The sequence below is a fragment of the Pelodiscus sinensis genome, chromosome 22, assembly GCF_052426305.1.
Source record: "Pelodiscus sinensis isolate ZL-2025 chromosome 22, ASM5242630v1, whole genome shotgun sequence".
Taxonomy (NCBI): domain Eukaryota; kingdom Metazoa; phylum Chordata; order Testudines; family Trionychidae; genus Pelodiscus; species Pelodiscus sinensis.
The window spans coordinates 4,356,719-4,368,692 of record NC_143073.1 but is presented as its reverse complement, the minus strand read 5'-3'; positions in this window follow the sequence as shown (position 1 = coordinate 4,368,692).

The following is an 11,974-nucleotide window of genomic DNA, read 5'->3' as shown; positions in this document are numbered from 1 at the left end:
CCTTTTCTAGAGCTGCCTTTTCCGGAGCCATCCTTTTCTAGAGCCTGGGGCGCTCTGTGTGTCCCTGTGTTCCGAACCCCCGGCACGGCCCGCCTTTTCTAGAGCTGCCTTTTCTAGAGCTGCCTTTTCCGGAGCCATCCTTTTCTGGAGCCTGGGGCGCTCTGTGTGTCCCTGTGTTCTGAACCCCCGGCACGGCCCGCCTTTTCTAGAGCTGCCTTTTCTGGAGCCAACCCTTTCCTCCCACTTCCCTTCTGCATCCCCTGATACTGCAGATCCCTCCCTCTGCTGCCCCAGAGACCCAAAAGCAACAGTCCAGCTGTGGGACCCCTGCCCCCCGCCCCGTGGGCCGGGGCTGGGCTGGCGGTGTGTGCGGGGACGCGCCCGGGGCTGGGGCGCAGGTTCACTCCCAGTTCAGCAGGAGCGGCGGTCACGCCAGACGCAGGGGCTGCCAGGCCCAGCTGGGCGCCGCGGATCGCACACACAGCTGCAGCTCTGCTGCCGCTGACCCCCGTCCCGGGGGGGGCCCTCTGGATCTCCCCCCCCCCCCCCCAGTGTCACTGTTCCGGAGTGTCTGGCTCCCTCCCCCGCCGGCGGGGCCTTAGCAGGCAGCGCTTTCTCTTTTCCCCTGGGCGAGGGCCATGCCTGTATTGGCAACCGGGGCCCTGTTTGCTTGGGCGGGCTGCCCGCCCGCGGGCCGGCCTCTCCCCTCCGCCCCCCCGTGTGCGCCCGCGGGCCGGCCTCTCCCCTCCGCCCCCCCGTGTGCGCCCGCGGGCCGGCCTCTCCCCTCCGCCCCCCCCCGTGTGCGCCCGCGGGCCGGCCTCTCCCCTCCGCCCCCCCCCGTGTGCGCCCGCGGGCCGGCCTCTCCCCTCCGCCCCCCCGTGTGCGCCCGCGTTGGCCACTAGGGCAGGGGCAGGGCCAACTGGGCAAGATCCCGTGGCTACGTCCAGCGTCATCTGTGTGGCAGCCCGTTGAGCTGCTGCCTGCGCCCCCGCGTCCCGGCTCGCTCAGCACCTTCGTGCAGGAAGCGCTTGGCAGGACGGGCTGGAGCGAGCGCTGCCAGCCCCCCCCCCCGACAGACCCTCCCACCCTGTCTGTGCGCCTTGGTTCTAGGGGCAGCGTTGGCGTGGCAAGTGGCCACGTTCAGCATGGGGTGCAGATCCCCGCAGACATTGCCTGGAGGCAGCCAGGCTGGTGGAAGGGAGCTCGGTGGGGCGCAGCCAGCCCCGGGGTGGGAAGAATCCGCAGGCATTAGGCTGGTGGTGCGTGCTCTCCATTGGCCCTCCACACACAGCACCGGGATCTGGGGCCTTTCTCCGCGTGACACTCGCTGGCACCCAGGTGCAGCCAGGCTCCGGTGATGCCCTTGTGTCCGCGGAGAGCAATGCTCCCTCTAATTTTTTTTCCATGTGTGTGCAGAATAAATTTTATGTGGGGCATGTGCAGATGTGCACCACCAGTAGAAACACAGGCTGCCCGCTGTGGACACTCTGCTTCCAGGGAACGCTGGCAGAGAGCCAGGTTTAGTCTCTAGGTCTCCTGCGCCTTCAACCTGTCCTCTACGTGCGCTTCTGCCTCAGCACACGGTCAGCCCCTTTTCGACTCCCGGCGGGGCGAGCGAATCGTGAGCCTGGGCAAGCAGGGAAAATACAGGCCCGGAACATCTGGGTTTGCACGCCAGTTCTGAGGAGTATGGCTCAGCAGTTACAGTGGGGCACCAGGATGCCTGGGTCCCCTTTTCCACTTCTGCCACTCAGTATCAAAATGGCCAGGTCACGACCTGGCTCTGTGCCTCAGTTTCCCCTTCCTTCCGTGACTAAAGCAGGCTGAGCCACATTCTCGCTCCAGCCTTCAAGCTGTTAAACCCTTCGGCTATGTCTACACTCGCGGCTTCTTGCGCCAGCAATATGCAAATGAGGCTACGCATGGCATATTGCCGAGCCTCATTTGCATACCTAATGAGCCGCCATTTTGCAGAAGAAGGAGCTGTCTACACGGCCCCTTCTTGTGCAAGAAAACCCCTCTTGCGCTTGCCGTTAGTCCTGAAAATAATCAGCGTAGATGCTCCCTCTGGCGCAAGAGCCTCTTCTGCAAAAACGGCAGCTCATTAGGTATGCAAATGAGGCTTGGCGATATTCCACGCTTTGCATATTTCTGGCGCAAGAAGCTGCGAGTGTAGACATAGCGTTGGTGTTTTCTCCCCGTCTCCTGGCTGCGGAGGGGCCGGGCAGTAACGGTCATTCCCACACGCCCGCCAGCCTGCACGTTTTAGCGGCTACCTGTCGCAACCCCGGCGTAGCTCTCCCGGGGCGCACGCAGCTGCGGTTTTCACTCCTCCCTCCTGTTTGTTCAAGGCTGCCGTTAATGAAGCAGGGAGCAGCCAGCTGGGAGAGCCAGGAGTCGGGCCGCACCAGGGTCACAGGCTACCTGAGCTGTGGGCGGGCCAGGCGCTTGCAGGCCCAGCTGGCGCGTGTGCTTCTCGCATAGTTCTGCGGCTTGGAAAGGCGGTCGCGACTGCTGCTAGGACAAATTCAGCTCCGGCCAGGATTCGGGAGCTAGGGGCTGAGACCGACTGCCAGGAAACCCGTGTCAATCTGGAATCAACACACCGACTGCGGGCGTGTTAGGGCCGGCTTTTCATCAGAGTGAGTCTGGCGTAGATCTGGAGTCACTCCACTTCTGCAACCGAGGCAGGGCCAAAGCCAGAGCTCACCTGCCTGCGTGTAAATGCGCCGCTGCATTAACAGCGGTTGATGTTAGAACCGGCCCCCCGAGCTACATCCGTGTGATCTGGAGTCACCTTATTCGTTGTGCTGGCATTGGGGTCTGATCCTCGTCTGGTACACCCGTAGCAATCTGGAGTGACTCTATGGCCATCAGCAGAGTGGCTCCAGATTCATAGTGGAGTTACTCTCACCCTGTAGCCCTCCCCAGGAGCCGGATTCAGATCTGTCTAGCACAGAGAATCATGCTGCATTTCCATTTAGAATCGGCCAAACGCTGACACAAACCCCACGTTGAATGGGCCAATAATTGCAGCTAACAACTGTCTGCCAGCGATTGTTATCGGCTCTGGGGCACTGCCAAAGGGCCTGACACTGCCCACAATGAGCCCAGGGATCAGATACCATGGTGATGGGCACCGAGACTGGATCTGACTCGACAGTGGGTGCCTCAGTGAGGCGGAAAACGGCCTTGCCGAATTTAGCTTGACCCTGCTTACAAGGTGGCTGATATTTCTTTTTGGCCAGCCCTCGGGGGGTCCCTAGAAATACAGCCCCAGCATCTCCAACCTGGGAAGTGTCTGGGTTTAGGAGCGATCCCCCCTCCCCCCCGGAAGTGCGCGATGGTTGGAGCTTCCCGAAAGCCGAGCGGTTTGCGGGCTCAGGCGGCCCCTCGTGTCTGCCTGTGCTCCTGGCTGGGCCCATCCCGCGCCTGCAACTGATTAGCGCTGTCTCTGCGGGGACCTCTCTGGGCTGGGAGCTCAGCCCAGAACAATGGAGGAGTAAATCATGTCCCTCGGCTAGCCGGGCGGCGGGCAGCGTCTGCGGGCTGCATTGCCGGGGCTCTGGGGACCGGCGCAGGGCTTCATGGGCACGCGCTCGCCTGCGGCTCACCTGCGTGAAGGCCCTTGTGCAATGCAGAGGCGCAGATTGGGCCTGTTTCATGGGCTCCTGGCTTGGTGGGAGCAGCTGATCCAGGCTGGTGCCGGATTGGACCCCACAAGGGGCTGCCCCGAGTGGCCTTCATGGTGGGTGCACGCCGAGGTGTGTTTTGCACAAGCACCTGCATGTACTAAGGGGTGCAGCGCACGTGAATGCGTGCAAGGGTGCACCGGAGTGCACAAGCGCTCATTGGCATGCAGGCACATGTGCAGACGCCCCCACGCACAAGTGTGTGCACAAGCGTGGGCGTGCACCACAACCCCGTCGGTGCCCGCGTGCACAAGCCTTCCTGCCTGCTCGCCTCCACGGTTCACCGTGCTGCTGGTGTGGGCTGGCCGGGGCTCTCTGAGCGGCAGCCCCACCGGCTCCCTAGGGCCTGAACTGGGAGCGTGTCTCTGTCCTGGAGGTCCCGGAGCCAGGATGCTCACAGCTAGGGCGCCAGCCTGGAGGGTGCTGGGCCGGGGGGAGGCTCTGGGGACCCCCCAAGGCTGCACTGTGCCCCCTGTGGATGGGAGCGCGGGGGGCTGGTGAGGTTCTGTGCAAAGCAGCAGCAGGGGAGGGCACGGGGGGCTGGCCACGCATAAGTTAATCTCAGCAGGTAGGGTCCTGAGAGCCCCGGGCACCTGGCAGGGAGCCCCTGCCCCTCGCCCGCTGGCGGCTGACCCCTTCCCCACCCCGCTGACACTGGCTGTGCTGCTGGGAGCCATGGCAGAGGCGTAAGCTCCTTATTTATAGCTCACAGGAAGCAAAGCCGCCCTTGAAGCCGGGACGTGAGCCTGGAGCTGCGCCAGGCGCTAGTTTGTGCAGGTCAAAAGTGCCAGGCGGGCGCTGGCCTCTGCCTCTCGGGCGAGACTCGGAACAAGAGGGTTCCCTGGAGGCCGGGGAGCCAGGCGGGGCGATTGTGCAGTGCACGCAGCAAGTGGGGGTGCAGTGAGTCCGCTCCGTGAGCGTGTCGCACGGGGCACCGCTGATGGTGCTATTGGATGCGGTGAGGGCGTGATCTGCGGGTGGGGTGAGTGCGTGGGTTCAGGCAGCCCGGACACCGTCTGAATGGCTGGCGAGTGCGAAATCCTAGGCTGCTGACGCACGAGCTGCAAACCTCGGGGCACCACGAGCGTGCGTTCTCAGTCAGGGAGCGTGCACTACGTGTGCACCAGCAGTGTGAAACACTCTGCAGGCACGGTGCAATCTGTGCACCAGGAGCAAGGAGCCTTTGTAGATCCCACGTGTGTGCATCTGTGCTCTGGGAACATAGAGTCTCATGCCACAAGTGTGTGCATGGGGAGTGTGCATGGGGAGTGTGCACGGGGAGTGTGCACAGGGGAGTGTGCACGGGGAGGGCGCAGGCTTGTACCATGACTGCAGTTGCGTGCAAGCCGTAAGCTAGTATGAGCAGTCTCTCAGTTAATACAGGTGGGACTGGCTAATGAAGCCCCACAAGGGTATTAAGGCTAATTCCCACCTGAGCTGGGGGCGAGATTTCCCCCTTTCTGGGGACAGGCTGAGGGGAAAGGAGGGATGCTATGATCTGTCTGGCCAGGGCTTAGCTGGACTCGACTCCCTCCCGCACCCTCATGCCTAGTTCTCTCCTTTACTGTTAACAGCATCACCGGAGCGCTGTCAGCTCCATAGGCTTCCCCTGGCAACGTAATGCGGCTGCGTCTGGGGTGCGGCCGGGCTCCTTTTTAACAGCACATGGCAATGCTGCATCAGATCACTCACCTGCCCTCGCAATGCAGAAACCGCAGCAGCACTGCCTGGGAATGCTGTCGCCAGCACTGAAATGCAGCCATCTCTGGGGGGGCCGGGACAGCTGTTTAACAGCGCACAGGAACACGGCACAGGCGGAAGGTGTAAAGAACCCAGAGGGCTCCAAGTGGGAGAGCCGGCAGCCAGCTCTTGGCAGCAGAAGTTTCTTTTCTCTTTTTCTTTGATACTTAGATCCGCTGCCCTAAGGGGGGGGGGCACTTCAGCTTTGCAGCAGAAACTGACCTTTGGATGCAGAAACGGCCTCCTATTCCATGGGGTGCTCCTGCCCCCCCTTCCCCCAGAAGCCCGGCTCAGGTGAATCCCCTGGGGTAACCCCTTTGGGGTTGGCCCCGACAGCGCCTTGCGCCCCTCCCCCCAAGGACGGCAGGGCTGTCTCGGCCGCCACTCGCTTGCTGAAATATTTTCGCAGGGAGGCGCCTGGAGCCAAGAGCTCCGGCTTGCCAGGGCCGGGAGCTGGCTGCGCTCGGGGCAGTGCGGTTACGGGAGCGGGGCAAGCGAAGCCAGTGGGGCGGGGAGGCCAGGCAGCGCCGGGCGGGGCGGGTGGGTTGTGCGGTCGCTTTGCTGTGGGCTGCGAAGGCAGCCAGGGCCGGGCGCCTGCCCCATGCGGCCTCCCGCCAGGAAACAGCCCGACCGTGCGAACGCTCTGGGGGGCGGCTCTGTGGAATGGGCACCCCCCCCCCACCTCTTGGGGGTGCCAGAGCCGAACCGGGCTGGCTGCGGGGGCTGGGAAGGCATCTCCCAGATGCCGTATGGCGGGGTCTAGAGGCCCCTTTCCCTCACTCCCCTCGGTCTGGCTCTTCCCCCGCCCCATCCTCTCCTCAGGCCTTCGTCCCTTCCGCTGCCCACTCCCTCAGCCCCCCCCCCACGCTGTTGCCAAGGGCGAAATGCCGCCACACCGGGAACAGATCCCTCCCAGGGCAGCCGGGCCCAGGGACAGGGCTGGTCCAGAGAGCCCCAGTGCGGGGCGGGGGAGGGTACAAGGCGTTGGCAGTACACCCGCCTACCCGCTCCTGATGCCCTCTGGTCCTGTGCCCAGGTGCATCATGGGATATTCCCTCCTGGGGCAGTGACTGAATGCTGCCTTGCCTCTTGCGTCCCGTGGCTCCAGAGATGAGGTAGTGCTGTGCAGGGGTTAGAGCACCGCACTAATTAATGGTATGGCCCAATGAAGGTTTCCAGCAGTGGGAACCGCCCCCCCTCCCTTGAAAAATAAACTGCTCCCCCCTCCTCCGATCGCCTGCAATGGGAGCTGGTGGGCGCTGGGTCTTAGGGTCCCTGCATGCGGTCCCCCAGCTCGGCCTGTGAATTCCCACTCGCTCTCCTTGCAGGAGCTGGAGTCGCGCCTGGAAGAAACCTGGCCCGGTGCCTTGAATGTAAACCCGGGCCCGGACTCTAGTCCAGCTCTGCCGCGGCCAGACGCGTCTCGGGCCCCTCTCCCGTCAGCGCTGCTCTCAGGCGTCCAGGAGCGTTAGGAGACGGGCCCCAGCCGGCCAGAGCCAGCCCCTGTTCCGGGAGAACCGCTCACACAGGCAGCCCGGGGCAAAAGGGGGTGCAAACCTCGGGCTTTGGCCTCCTAAGCCCCACGCTGGTCCCCTCGGGAGGAGGGTGGCCCCCGGGCGCTGTGAGTCTGTGGGGGGGGGCGCTCCCGGAGCCGCTGGAGTGAAAGAGGAGGAGAGGAGGGGGCCCCCTTGCCTTTGCCACGCCTCCCTGGGAAAGTCCGGGCGCCCTGTGCTGCCCCGAGGCCTTTCCCCACCCGCCCGGTAAGATCCCTGCCAGCGAAGATGGGTCTTAACCGCTAATGCGGGAGAGGGAAGCAAAATCCTGCCCTTCCTCACCTCGCTCTGGAGGTGGGAGGGAGCATCCAGGCCTCCCCAGAGAAAAACACAAGGGCCTGGATTTGTGCCTCTCTGCTCCCACCTCTGAGATGCCTCTTAGCTTGCGACCGGCTGGACGGTTTTGCACACGGGGCCCTGACATGGCCGCTGGGCGCGCCGGCCATAGGAATACCAGCGAGCCTTGTTCGAACAGATGGGGAAACGGAGGCACCGAGCAGGAAAAGAACTTGCCCCAGGAGGTGGCCGCAGTCGCCCGCGTCTTAGCCCTGGGCTCAGCCTACTGGGGCGCCCTTCCAACCTGCAGGCTGGGTTTGGGCGAGGCAAGACACAACCGCTTCCGTGGCCCCCGACCCCAGCCTGGCAGTGTCCCAGCCGGGGAGGGGAGGGGGTGCCCCCGGAGCTGCCCGTTCCCACCATTCCTCGTTGGCGCCCGGCAGGGGCCCTGTCTCTGCTGACAGCTCGCGGGCGGGCAGCCCCTTCGCGTTAGCCGGGCTGTGGTGCTCCCGACGCCCCCGGCACCCGCCCCGGGAGCCCCGCTAGGGTCAGCCCAAGCTCTGCCCGGGGTCCTGCGGGGACTCCTGGCTAGGGCCCCGTGGTGGCCGCCCACCCTCTGGGGCCGTGGCTCTGGCCTGGGGCGCGCTCGAGGCAAGGAGACGGGGTCCCGGCGACCCCCGTGGCTGCTCCGTCGCCGTGGCGAGGGGAACGTGGCCCGTGGGCCTGGCGGGTGTCAGCCTTCCCCACCCCGGCCCCCTGCCCTTCGTGGAAGGCAGCGCCAGGAGTGGGGAGAGGTGGGGCTGGGTGTGTAGGAAGGAAACAGCAGCTCGTGTTCCTTGTCTCTCTTGGCCAGACCCTCACAGCCCCCTCCCCCCGGCTCCTCTGGAGCTCCGGCCGTGCCGGTCCCACGGAAGGGCAGTGGGGCAGGTTCGTCCTGAGCCTCCCCCAGGCCGAATTCCCCCTCCCGGCGTCTGGCCTATGAGCCACACGCTGGTGCCCCTGCAGAACCCCTCCACCCCCGGCCTGTGCCAGGGCCCAGCTTTCGCTCAGCCAGGGCCCACTCCCTCCGAGTCTCCCACTACTCCGCCCCTCTGCGGATCCATGCAAGGGGCGGGCGGTTGGGGAGGCAGTAACGTGCCACCAGCTTTCTTCTTTCCTTCTCTCGCCAAGGCGGGGAAGCGCCATCGCTGCCGTTTTGCAGCTGGGGGAAACCGAGGCACAGAGCGGCTTGCCTGAGGTGAGTCAGTGGCAGAGCTCGGAATAGGACCCTGGAGTCCTCCCTCCCATCCCCACCCCTGCTCCCTTCGGCCCCGTTGAGGTTTCGAGAGCGCCCCCCGAAAGCATGTGCGTTTTCCACCCCTGCTCTAGCCATTAATCTGCCCTGCCCCTGGTGCCAGGTTCACTCCCCCCTCGGTCTAGGGGGTGTTTGCTCAGAAGGCAGGGCAGGGCCAGGCCAAGACACAGTGGATCCCAGGCCCTGCCATAATGAAGGAAACTGGACGCGGAGTGATTCCAGTTAGAAATGCATGGGGGGAGGGGGACGCGTTGGCTGGGGTGTGGGCTGCGCAGTCCCTCTGTCCCAGAGGAATTTGGGCGGATTCTGGTCCAAAGCACCGAGCCTGGCCTCTTGCCTCTGGACATCTCTTACTCGCCCCGCAGGGCAGCGACGGCCTGCTTGTACACAGAGGGAAACTGAGGCACGGAGTAACGTGCCTGAAGTTGGACACTGGGTGAGTGGAAGAGCTGAGAGCAGAAGATCCGGGATTCTGGTGCGTTGCTCTCACCACCCTCCCCCGCAGAGCTGGGTACCCCCCCCCCGCCCCAGACGTGAGCACAGCCTGGGGGGCCGGCTTCCTTGGCACCTGCTTTGGCCACTAGATTCTTCCCATCCCCCGCTCCAGCACTGCCACACTCTCTCGGGGTGGGGGACAGAGCACAGGCGCCCTGGCCCCCACCCCTCCCGGCGCTAGGAACAGCACCCAGGAGTCCCAAGTGTGCGCGTGCGCGCACACACACACACACACACACACTCGGCACTAGCCCCAACACACACACAGAGCCAGGGAGTCCCAAATGTACACACGCACAAACACAACACTAACTCGGTCACACAAAAACAACACCCGCTCAGTGCGTCTGTACACACACACACACACACACACACAGAGCCAGTGTGTCCCAAATGTACACACACACAAAATCCCCAACACACACACGCACACACCCAGTGAGTCTCAAACATACACACGCACAAACACAACACCCCCTCAGTGCTGTAATGGAACAGCTCCAAGATGCACACCCCTCCACATGCTCTGGCAGTAAAAGCTCAGCGCGCGCACACATACAAACACACACACACACACACCTCGTGTGCTCTGGCAGTCAGGGCTTGGAGCACACGCACACACGCACACACACACACACACACACACACACCCCGTGTGCTCTGGCAGTAAGGGCTCAGTGCGCGCGCACACACACACACGCTCTGGCAGTAAGGGGCTAGTGCAAGCGCACCCCCCCACACACACCTCGTGTGCTCTGGCAGTCAGGGCTCGGAGCACACGCACACACGCACACACACACACACACACACACCCCGTGTGCTCTGGCAGTCAGGGCTCGGTGCACACACACACACACACACACACACACACACACACACACACACCGTGTGCTCTGGCAGTCGGGGCTCGGTGCATTTCCTGTGCCTGTCGCTGCACGTTCTAGGTGACCCTGCCGCTCGGCGCCACCGACCCACGAGGAGGCTCAAGGAGCTCGGGGTCCCTTGCCCGGCCCGTCTCTGCCAGGCTGGCCGGGCCCGGGACACAGTGGAGCCGGCTGGAAGTGGGGTCTGCAGTCCCGCCCCCTCGGATAACGTGGCTCCCGTTCCTGGCTTGGACGCAGGCTCCATGATTCTCGGGGCTCTGGCCCCCGGCTGCCCGGCTGGACGGTGGCTCTTGGAAGCAGCCCCTGCCCCTGCCGTGCTCGGCTCATGGGAGCGCGGAGCTGGCTGGTCCACGCAGCGCCTGGCGCGGGGGGGGGGGGGGGCTGGGCTGGGGCCGGTCTGCCTGAGCAGTGGCTGGCGCAGTGCGGGGCAGCCTGGGGTGGGGCAGGGTCCGTGCAGCGCCAGGCACGGGGCGGGGGGGAGACCGGGACGCTGCTCCAGTGGGATCCGGGGCCGGGCCAGGACCTCTCCTCGCTGCTATAATCAGCAGCAGCTCCCTCCAGTTGTCCCTGGCCTGGCCAGGCTTTCCCGCCCCCCCCCCACTAATTAGCTCCGACATCCCCCCACCCCCGCCCGTGTGATTAGAGCCCCCGGAGCTCTCTAACCTGGAGCCAGGCTCTCCGTCCCCACCCCCCCCGCTCTGGCCCGCCCTTGGCACCCCTCCGCCGGCCAGCCCGGCCTTCTCCCTCGGCCCCCCACACCCTGGGTTGGCGGCTGGCTTCCCATAGCTTTCCTATGACATGCGCTGGCCCGCGGCCGCCGCTGCCTTAGCCAAGGCGCTCGAGGGCTGACCCTGCGCCACCCAGTCCCGAGGGAGGCCGCTCTGCATGGCTGGCCCCAAAGTGGCTCCTTTCTGCCTTGGCGGCTCCTGGCCTGCAGCCCTCCAGCGCTGCCCAGCAAGGCCTGGTGTGTCTGGGGTGGGCGCCCCTAGGGGAAGTCATGGAGCAGCCAGGAGCGAGGATCCTGTAAGCTGAGCACTTGGGCGGCCCCCCAGGAGAGATTCAGGGGCCGCCCAGCTCATTAGCAGAGCGCCCCCAGCTGGCTACACGGCAGCGTGTGTCTGTGGGTGGTGCACATTTACACATGCCTTGGTGCAGCGAATAAAATGTATTCCGCATGTGAGTAGAAAACTGTAGAGGGAGTACTGGTGAGAATGCTCAGGAACAGGGCTCCACGGCCGGAGTGGGGGCTGGAAAAAGCCGGCAGCGTCGGGCCATGCTGTGCTGCAGGGAGTTACCAGTCCCAGCACAGGGGGAATGGGGTGGCCCGAGCAGGCTAGGGGTCGGGAGGCCTGAGAGTCGGGACGCCCGGCTTCTGTTCCCATCTCCAGGGGTGGCTTTGCAAGGAGGGTGCTGGCTGCCAGGACTTGGGAGGGTCCCTTCCCGGCGAGGGAGGGGGGGTGTCCTCACCGCCCGGCCCGAGCCCCCGCAGAGCATGCCGTGGCTGGCTGCCAGGTCTCCTGGCTCTCTTCCTGCCCGGGACGTCGCCCGGCGGGGCTGGCTGCTTTCCTGAGGGTGAGCCGCGCGGCGCGGTGCTAATTCTGGCAGCACCAGGGGCGGGGACTCCGGGACGGGGGCTTTGTGCGTGTTTACTGAAGATGTAAAGACAAAGGCCATGCAGCCCGGGGGGTCTGGCTAGACGCAGCAACGCCCAGCCCCGGGCGCCTGGGTGTCCTGCGACATTCGAAGCCGCGCTGGAATCGGAGGAACGCAGCCCGGGGCAAGAGGTGACGTTTCCTGTGTCGTGCCCGTGACCTCGGCCTTCCCGCTGTCAGGCCACGCGGGGTGGCCAGTGTTCGTGCCACTGGGCTCTGCCGTGGTGGGGCCACGTCTCTTCATCTCCTCTCCAGGCCGCCTGGCTCCGTGGCCGAAGGACAGTCGCCATGGGAGCGTGGCGGTGCCTGGAGGATCATGGGATTGTGACAGAAGAACTATCGAGGTGCTCAGCTATGGCAGTGTGGGCTAGTGGGTAAGGCACTGGGC